This window comes from Triticum aestivum, chromosome 7B (genome assembly GCF_018294505.1).
Source record: "Triticum aestivum cultivar Chinese Spring chromosome 7B, IWGSC CS RefSeq v2.1, whole genome shotgun sequence".
Classification (NCBI taxonomy): domain Eukaryota; kingdom Viridiplantae; phylum Streptophyta; class Magnoliopsida; order Poales; family Poaceae; genus Triticum; species Triticum aestivum.
This window is the reverse complement of record NC_057813.1, coordinates 477,193,617-477,204,792: the sequence shown is the minus strand read 5'-3', so window position 1 is coordinate 477,204,792 and position 11,176 is coordinate 477,193,617.

The window sequence follows — 11,176 nt, the reverse complement described above, 5'->3', positions numbered from 1 at the left end:
ATGTTTTGTTGAAGTTATCGGCAACTGGCAGAAGCCCTATGGTTGTCTCTTTGTTGCATAGGATGCAAGTGCCAAATAATTGCTTTACTTTATCGCGATGCGATAGCAATAGTTGCAAAAGCAATAGTTGGCGAGACGAATATGTAACGACACATTGATATAGATCAAGATGATGAAGATCATGGTGTCGTGCCGGTAACGATAGAGATCATGACAGTACTTTGGAGATGGAGATCAAAGGCGCAAGATGATCATGGCCATATCATGTCACATATTTTGATTGCATATGATGTTTATCTGTTATACATCTTATTCTGTTTTGTTTGACGGTAGCATTTTAAGATGATCTCTCACTAATTATCAAGAAGTGTTCTCCCTGAGTATGCACCGTTGCGAAAGTTCTTCGTGCTGAGACACCACGTGATGATCGGGTGTGATAGGCTCTACGTTCAAATACAACGGGTGCAAAACAGTTGCACACGCGGAATACTCGGGTTAAACTTGACGAGCCTAGCATATACAGATATGGCCTCGGAACACGGAGACCGAAAGGTCGAGCGTGAATCATATAGTAGATATGATCAACATAATGATGTTCACCATTGAAACTACTCCATCTCACGTGATGATCGGACATGGTTTAGTTGATTTGGATCACGTGATCACTTAGATGACTAGAGAGATGTCTGTCTAAGTGGGAGTTCTTAAGTAATATGATTAATTGAACTTGAATTTATCATGAACTTAGTCCTGGTAGTATTTTGCAAATTGTGTTATAGATCAATAGCTCGCGTTGTTGCTTCCCTATGTTTTTATATGTGTTCCTAGAGAAAACTATGTTGAAAAATGTTAGTAGCAATGATGCGGACTTGATCCGTGATCTGAGGTTTATCCTCATTGCTGCACAGAAGAATTATGTCCTTGATGCACCGCTAGGTGACAGACCTATTGCAGGAGCAGATGTAGATGTTATGAACGTTTGGCTAGCTCAATATGATGACTACTTGATAGTTTAGTGCACCATGCTTAACGGCTTAGAATCGGGACTTCAAAGATGTTTTGAACGTCATGGACCATATGAGATGTTCCAGGAATTGAAGTTAATATTTCAAGCAAATACCCGAGTTGAGAGATATGAAGTCTCTAACAAGTTCTATTGCTAAAAGATGGAGGAGAATCGCTCAACTAGTGAGCATGTGCTCAGATTGTCTGAGTACTTCAATCGCTTGAATCAAGTGGGAGTTAATCTTCCAGATAAGATAGTGATTGGCAGAATTCTCTAGTCACCATCACCAAGTTAGTAGAACTTTGTGATGAACTATAGTATGCAAGGGATGACGAAAACGATTCCGAGCTCTTCGTGATGTTGAAATCAACGAAGGTAGAAATCAAGAAAGAGCATCAAGTGTTGATGATTGACAAGACCACTAGTTTCAAGAAAAGGGCAAAGGGAAAGAAAGGGAACTTCAAGTAGAATGACAAGCAAGTTGTCAGTCCCGCGAAGAAGCCCAAAGCTGGACCAAAGCCTGGAACTGAGTGATTATACTGCAAAGGAAATGGTCACTAGAAGCGGAAAATGTCTTGAATATTTGGTGGATAAGAAGGATGGCAAAGTAAACAAGGGTATATTTGATATACATGTTATTGATGTGTGCCTTACTAGTGTTTATAGTAACCCCTGAGTATTTGATACTTGTTTGGTTGCTAAGATTAGTAACTCGAAACGGGAGTTACAGAATAAACAGAAACTAGTTGAGGGTGATGTGATGATGTGTGTTGGAAGTGGTTCCAAGATTGATATGATCATCATCGCACACTCCTTATACTTTCGGGATTAGTGTTGAACCTAAATAAATGTTATTTGGTGTTTGCGTTGAGCATGAATATGATTTGATCATGTTTATTGCAATACGGTTATTCATTTAAAGTCAGAGAATAATTGTTGTTCTGTTTACATGAATAAGACCTTCGATGGTCATACACCCAATGAACATAGTTTGTTGGATCTTGATCGTAGTGATACACATATTCATAATATTGATGCCAAAAGATGAAAAGTTAATAATGATAGTGCAACTTATTTGTGGCACTGCCGTTTGGATCATATCGGTGTAAAGCGCATGAAGAAACTCCATAAAGATGGATTTTCGGAATCACTTGGTTATGAATCATTTGATGCTTGCGAACCGTGCCTTTTGGGCAAGATGACTAAAAACTCCGTTCTCCGGAACAATGGAACAAGCTACTGACTTATTGGAAATAATACATACCGATGTATGCGATCCAATGAGTGTTGATGCTCGTGGCAAGTATCGTTATTTTCTGACCTTCACAAAATGATTTGAGCAGATATGGGTATATCTACTTGATGAAGCATAAGTCTGAAATAATTGAAAGGTTCAAAGAATTTCAGAGTGAAGTGAAAAAATCATCGTAACAAGAAAATAAAGTTTCTATGATCTGATCGCGGAGATGAATATTTGAGTTACGAGTTTGGTCTTCAGTTAAAACAATGTGGAATAGTTTCACAGCTCACGCCACCTCGAACACCACAACGTTATGGTGTGTCCGAACGTCGTAACCGCACTTTATTCGATATGGTGCGATCTATGATGCCTCTTATCGGTTTTACCACTATCGTTTTGGGGTTGTGCATTAGAGACAGCTGCATTCACGTTTAAAAGGGCACCATCTAAATCCGTTGAGACGACACCGTATGAACTATGGTTTAGAAGTAAACCTAAAGCTGTCGTCTCTTAAAGTTTGGAGTTGCCATGCTTATATGAAAAAGGTTTTCAACCTGATAAGCTCGAACCCAAATCGCAGAAGTGCGTCTTCATAGAATACCCAAAGGAAACTGTTGGGTACACCTTCTATCACAGATCCGAAGGCAAGATATTCGTTGCTAAAAATGGATCCTTTCTAGAGAAGGAGTTTCTCTCGAAAGAAGTGAGTGGGAAGAAAGTAGAACTTGATGAGGTAACTGTACCTGCTCCCTTATTGGAAAGTAGTTCATCACAGAAATCTGTTCCTGTGACTACTACTCCAATTAGTGAGGAAGTTAATGATGATGATCATGAAACTTTAGATTAAGTTACTACAGAACCTCGTAGGTCTTCCAGAGTAAGATCCGCACCAGAGTGGTACGGTAATCCTGTTCTGGAAGTCATGTTACTAGACCATGATGAACCTACGAACTATGAGGAAGCGATGATGAGCCCAGATTCCATGAAATGGCTTGAGGCCATGAAATCTGAGATGGGATCCATGTACGAAAACAAAGTATGGACTTTGGTTGACTTGCCCGATGATCGGCAAGCCATTGAGAATAAATGGATCTTTAAGAAGAAGACTGGCGCTGATGGTAATATAACTGTCTATAAAGCTCGACTTGTTGCGAAAGGTTTTCGACAAGTTCAAGGGGTTGACTACGATGAGACTTTCTCACCTGTAGCGATGCTTAAGTCTGTCTGAATCATGTTAGCAATTCCCACATTTTATGAAATCTGGTAAATGGATGTCAAAACTGCATTCCTTAATGGATTTATTAAAGAAGAGTTGTATATGATGCAACCAGAAAGTTTTTGTCAATCCTAAAGATGCTAACAAAGTGTGCAAGCTCCAGCAATCCATCAATGGACTGGTGCAAGCATCTCGGAGTTGGAATATACGCTTTGATGAGTTGATCAAAGCATATGGTTTTCTACAGACTTTTGAAGAAGCCTGTATTTACAAGAAAGTGAGTGGGAGCTCTGTAGCATTTCTAATATTATATGTGGATGACATATTGTTGATTGGAAATGATATGGAAATTCTGGATAGCATGAAAGGATACTTGAATAAGAGTTTTTCAAAGCAAGACCTCGGTGAAGCTGCTTACACATTGAGCATCAAGATCTATATAGATAGATCAAGACGCTTGATAAGATTTTTCAATGAGTACATACCTTGATAAATTTTTGAAATAGTTCAAAATGGAACAGTCAAAGAAGAAGTTCTTGCCTGTGTTACAAGGTGTGAAGTTGAGTAAGACTCAAGACCCGACCATTGCAGAAAATAGAAAGAGAATGAAAAGTCATTCCCTATGCCTCAGTCATAGGTTCTATAAAGTATACTATGCTATGAACCAGACCTATTGTATACCTTGCTCTGTGTTTGGCAAAGGAATACAAGTTTGATCTAATAAGTAGATCACTGGACATGGGTCAAGAATATCCTCAGTGAGGACTAAGGAGATGTTTCTCGATTATGGAGGTGATAAAAGAGCCCGTCGTAAAAGTTACAACGATGCAAGTTTTTTACACCAACACAGATGACTCTAAGTCTCAATCTGGATACATATTGAAAGTGGGAGCAATTATCTAGAGTAGCTCCGGGCAGAGCATTGTGGACATAGAATATTTGTGAAATACATACGGCTCTGAATATGACAGACCCGTTGACTAAGCTTCTCTCACGAGCAAAACATGATCATACCTTAGTACTCTTTTGGGTGTTAATCACATAGCGACGTGAACTATATTATTGACTCTAGTAAATCCTTTGGGTGTTGATCACATGATGATGTGAACTATGGGTATTAATCACATGCAGATGTGAATATTGGTGTTAAATCACATAGCAATGTGAACTAGATTATTGACTCTAGTGCAAGTGGGAGACTGAAGGAAATATGCCCTAGAGGCAATAATAAAGTTATTATTTATTTCCTTATTTCATGATAAATGTTTATTATTCATGCTATAATTGTATTAACCGGAAACATAATACATGTGTGAATACATAGACAAACATATAGTCACTAGTATGCCTCTACTTGACTAGATCATTAATCAAAGATGGTTATGTTTCCTAACCATAGACATGTGTTGTCATTTGATTAATGGGATCACATCATTAGAAGAATGATGTGATTGACATGACCCATTCCGTTAGCCTAGCACTTGATCGTTTAGTATACTGCTATTGCTTTCTTCATGACTTATACATGTTCCTGTAACTATGAGAATTATGCAACTCCCGTTTACCGGAGGAACACTTTGGGTACAACAAACGTCATAACGTAACTGGGTGATTATAAAGGAGTACTACAGGTGTCTCCGAAGGTACATGTTGAGTTGACGTATTTCGATATTAGGTTTTGTCACTCCGATTGTCGGAGAGGTATCTCTGGGCCCTCTCGGTAATGCACATCATTATAAGCCTTGTAAGCAATGTGACCAAATGAGTTGGTTACGGGATGATGCATTACGTAACGAGTAAAGAGACTTGCCGGTAATGAGATTGAACTAGGTATTGGATACCGACGATCAAATCTAGGGCAAGTAACATACCAATGACAAAGGGAACAACGTATGTTGTTATGCGGTTTGACCGATAAAGATCTTCGTAGAATATGTAGGAACCAATATGGGCATCCAGATTCCGCTATTGGTTATTGACCGAGAATAGTTCTAGGTCATGTCTACATAGTTCTCGAACCCGTAGGGTCCGCACGCTTAACGTTACGATGACAGTTATATTATGAGTTTATGAGTTTTGATGTACCGAAGGAGTTCGGAGTCCCGGATGAGATCGGGGACATGACGAGGAGTCTCGAAATGGTCGAGACGTAAAGATCGATATATTGGACGACTATATTCGGAGTTCGGAAAGGTTCCGAGTGATTCGGGTATTTTTCGGAGTACCGGAGAGTTACGGGAATTCGCCGGGGAGTATATGGGCCTTATTGGGCCATACGGGAATTGAGGAGAGAGACCGAAAGGAAGGAGGCGCGCAGCCCCCCTCTGGTCCGAATTGGACAAGGGGTGCATCCCCTCTTTCCTTCCTCCTCTCCCCCTCTTTCCCCCTTCTCCTACTCCAACAAGGAAGGAGGGAGTCCTACTCCTGGTGGGAGTAGGATTCCCCTTGGCGCGCCTCCTCCTAGGCTGGCCGCACCTCCCCCTCCCTCCTTTATATACGGGGGCAGGGGGCACCCCAGAACACAGAAGTTGATCTACGGATCGTTCCTTAGCCGTGTGCGGTGCCCCCCTCCACCATATTCTACCTCGGTCATATCGTCGCGGAGTTTAGGCGAAGCCCTGCGCCGGTAGAGCATCATCATCGTCACCACGCCGTCGTGCTGACGGAACTCATCCCCGAAGCTTTACTGGATCGGAGCCCGGGGATCGTCATTGAGCTGAACGTGTGCTGAACTCGGAGGTGCCGTACATTCGGTGCTTGGATCGGTCGGATCGTGAAGACGTACGACTACATCAACCGCGTTGTCATAACGCTTCCGCTTACGGTCTACGAGGGTACGTGGACGGACACTCTCCCCTCTCATTGCTATGCCATCACCATGATCTTGCGTGTACGTAGGAATTTTTTTGAAATTACTACGTTCCCCAACAGTCATACGGATGCTCATCTTACATTCCAAGTTATCCATTACATTCTACATTTCTATGTCAGAATCCTATCATCCTGGACTAAGCCATTGTCTTGTTTTCCTAGGATGGTTAACACCCGCACCAACCCTGCTCCCCCAGAGCAGGCCGAAGGCAGTAGAGTTGGGGGAACAAACCTGCCTCAACCGCCCTCTCTGGCCGAAGTTATGCTGGAAGCCGAGAGAAACAAGCGGGAGACCAACCGTTTGTTGGAGCGCATCGAGCAAAACATAGCACACCATCAGAGGAATAACTTGGTGTCACTCAGTGATTTCATCAAGTTACATCCACCCACTTTTCACCACTCCGTCGAGCCTCTCGACGCCGATGACTGGCTTCGTAGTATTACTCACAAACTGCATTCTGCGCTAGTAGCTGAGGCTGATAAGGTCACCTTTGCTGCATATCATCTTGAAGGCCCCGCCAGTCTGTGGTGGGAGAACTATGGAGCTATGCGCCCAGCGGGCCATGTCACTACTTGGGTTGAATTCAGCGAGGCTTTCCGTGAACATCACATTCCGGAGGGTCTCATAGACCGTAAACGTGAGGAGTTCTGCAGTTTCACTCAAAGTCGACTCTCTGTGGATGCTTATAGCAGGGAGTTCGGTAACCTAGCACGGTATGCAACTGAGGAAGTCTCTACTGATGCAAAGAAGCAAGCAAGGTTCGGCAAGGGGCTTAGCCCTGAGCTTCGCCGCGACCTCCGTCTGCATGAGTGCACATCTTTTCAGAAGCTTGTTAACAAAGCCATCAGTGCTGAGTCTGGTTAGACTGATTATGAAGCAACATGCAAGCATGGCCGTGACATGGGTTCCTCATCCGGTGCTGGTCCTCAGAAGCGCCGTGTGTGGGTACCTAACACTGCCCTGCCACCCAGGTTCACACCGAGGCCATCCTTTCAGGCGCCTCGCCCCGCTCAATAGTTTGCACCAACCAAGCCCTATGGTGGTCCAACCAACAGTGCTCCTCCACGTACCAGCTCTGTGACTTGCTTTAAGTGTGGGGAATCGGGCCACTATCTGCGCGAGTGCCCCCAGACCAACCCCAACCAATCTGCAAAAGCTGTTGGCCGTGGCAAGCCGACAGGAAAAGTGTTCTACGCCAAGCCGGCCATCGCTGCACGCGGCCATGTCAACTGTATCTCTGCCGAAGAAGCTCAAGAGGATCCCAACGTCGTTCTTGGTACGCTCCTTGTTAATTGCCACCCGGCATCTGTTCTTTTCGATACAGGAGCATCTCATTCATTTATATCCGAAAGTTATGCTCGACTGCATAACACCACATTCTGTGAGATGCCCACCTCTATGGTAATTCAAACCCCGGGATCCAAATGGCAAACTTCTAGAGTAAGCCACGAGAATGAAATTCAAGTCGACAGACTTGTTTTCCTCGCATCTTTGCTAGCTCTCAAATCTTCGGATATTAATATCATCTTGGGCATGGACTGGATGTCAGCCCATCATGCCAAGATTGATTGTTTCTCTAGGACTGTTCAACTCACACATCCTTCGGGAAAGATAGTCAATGTCTTGACCCGAGTAGCCAAGCGACAGCTATATTCTCTTAACGCCAGTCCCCTGCCAGACCTCGAAGATGTCCCGATAGTCCATGACTTTCCGGATGTCTTCCCATAGGAATTGCCAGGTGTTCCACCTGACAGAGATGTTAGTTCGTGATAGATCTCATTCCAGGAACTGTCCCAATTTCTAGAAGACCCTATAAGATGGCACCTTTTGAACTAGCCGAACTTAAGAAACAACTTGATGAGTCCTTGAAAAGGGGTTTCATCCGACCTAGTTCGTCTCCATGGGCTTGCCCCGTCCTCTTCGTCAAGAAGAAGGATGGTACGGACCGGATGGTTGTAGATTATTGACCCATCAACTTGGTCACAATCAAGAACAAGTATCCGCTCCCCAGGATCAACGACCTGTATGATCAGCTCACTGGATCCTCAGTCTTCTCTAAAATGGATTTGAGGTTGGGCTACCATCAAATCAAAATCCAGAACGGGGACATTCCTAAAACGGCATTTGTTACTCGTTATGGCCAATACGAGTACACCGTCATGTCCTTCGGTTTAACCAACGCCCCAGCCACCTTTTCTCGGTTAATGAACTCAATCTTCATGGAGTATTTGGATAAATTCGTCGTGGTTTACCTCGATGATATACTCATCTACTCCAAGAACGAGGAAGAACATGCCGAACATCTAAGGCTAGTGTTGATGAAACTTTGAGAGCATCGCCTTTATGCCAAGTTCTCTAAATGTGAATTTTGGTTGCCAGAAGTGACCTATCTAGGACATGTAATTTCTGGTAAAGGTATTGCTGTTAACCCTGAGCGAGTTCAAGCCGTCCTTAATTGGACTCCACCTGAATCGGTCAAGCAAGTTCGGAGTTTCCTTGGCTTAGCGAGCTATTGTCGCTGCTTTGTCGAGAACTTCTCCAAAGTTGCCAAACCTCTAACTAAACTCCTCAAGAAAGATAAAAAGTTCGAGTGGACTCCACAATGTGACCACAGCTTTCAGGAACTGAAAAGACGCCTGTCATCTGCTCCCGTATTGGTACCACCAGATTTCTCTAAGGACTTTGTTATCTATCGCGACGCCTCGCGACAAGGGTGTGAACTTAGAAATACATCGTCGTCTTCGCGTGCATCGGTTATCTCTTACCCGAGCCCTTTACTTATGCACTTTACTTTGTGATAGCCATATTGTTCTTGTCATATATCTTGCTATCACATAATTGCTTATCTTGCTTAGCATAAGTTGTTGGTGCACATAGGTGAGCCTAGTTGTTGTAGGTTTTGTGCTTGACAAATTAACCGTTAGGTTTATTCCACATTTGTTCAAGCCTAAACCGTAATTATTTTAAAACGCCTATTCACCCCCCCTCTAGGCGACATCCATGATCTTTCACCTACTTTATATGCTTCTTCGGAACCTACTACAGAGGTTTGCCATGAGCATAGGGCATTGCTGCATCTTATTTGGATGTGTACAAATTTATAAATAGTACCCTTTATGTTGCATCTTAAGTTTAGTCCAGTTTTAGTTGTCGACTCGTCGTATATGTTCATCTTCCTGCTCATCAGATTCGATGAGAGACTGATGCTGTTGTGACCTTAAGTGTCGATTATCTCTGTATATACACCAAACCAACGAAGGATGTCATTTATTCTGCAGCTTTCCTGAGTAAGAATAATGTACACTCATCTTTGCGTAGTTTTCAAACAGTTGAGTTTGTAATGTGCATGACCAAGTGCGGCCACACGGCTCACTAAGTACTATTTTTGCAGTTTCTTGCACCATTATTTATACTAAAAAAATATTTGTATTCATGGCATGGTTGCATTTTGGTTCTATATGTTTCATTGATATTTTTTCCTATACAAATGTACAGGGCTCAATCATTGAGACTTGAGAGTATCAAATGCGCCAATGGATGAAGGAGCTCATCCATCCACTGAGAGCGCTGCCGCTTTACACATGCCATTTATTAATCCATTTGCTGCTTAGTCGCACTAGATATTGTTTGTCATATATTTCAGACAAATCTTTGAATCTGGCAGCACTAAAGTATGAAATTTCTGACATTACCAAGTCATCAACTGTAATTAGTTCCTTATAGTGTTTCTTGCATCTATATATTTACATAAATTCCTATCATTTTATCGTCAAAATAGATTGACGCGGCAACCATGTTCTCCTTGTCTAGACAAATCTAAGACAACTAATTTGGAATGGAGGTTGTGTAACTTTGTATCGTCTGGTACCCCAGTTATTGCAAGTTTGATGTGCGAATTCTTTGCTCATATCAGCATGCTAAAGTTGTCGCTTTTTGTTGTTGGTCAGGCCAAAGTTGTTCCTGGAAGTTACAACAGAAGTGTTTGCCTTTCCAGACGCAGAAAAAATATGTGGGAAAATGGTAGAGCTCTCTTTTCTTAAGATGGTGTCTTTGTAGCCTGTCTAAAACAAGAAGTAATGATACTTTAGTCATAGTTTATATGTATGGATTTAATGAAATTATAGGTGCAATGAAGTTATTACATGGCTTGGATCTCGGTAGCAATCATGCTAAAAGATATTTATATAATGCCTATTATTTCATTGTAAAAATGGACGGGCGCGGTAACGCGTGCCTTCAACGATCTAGTAGTTCATGAATTTAGGAGCTCAAATTTTGATGCTCACAACCTTGCGAAATATGCGTTGGGACTCGGTTTTGGTCGCCATGTTTGGTTAGGCCAGCCTGAGGGTATTCCCTTCGTCCATGTAAACATTGTGACAGATGAATAAAGTTTCGCAGGGTTGCCTAAAAAAAATCTACTACCCATATAGAAAGAGAGGACGAAAAACCAAACGATCAGATCCATCCATTAACAAGATCTAATGGCCCTTAATCCTCTAATGTTTAACACAAACAAATCACGCGTTAAGCCAAATCCATCGATCGCAAATCCGACCCGCCGTTCAAAAAAAAACGCTGCCCGCAGTCCCGCACACGACCGCACGACCTCTCCCTCCTCCCCGCACGAAACGACCGCACGACCTCTCCCTCCTCCCCGCACGGCTCCGCCCCCTCCTCGACCTCTCTCGCCCCATCCTCCTCCTCCCGTGCCGTTCGCCGCCCCGTCGTTCCTCTCGCAGCCTCGCGCCGCCGTTAGTCGCAGGAGCCGCCCCGCCGCGCCCGGAGCCGCCTCCCATAGCCGCCGCCGCTCGCCGCTCGCCGCGCCCGGAGCCGCCTCCC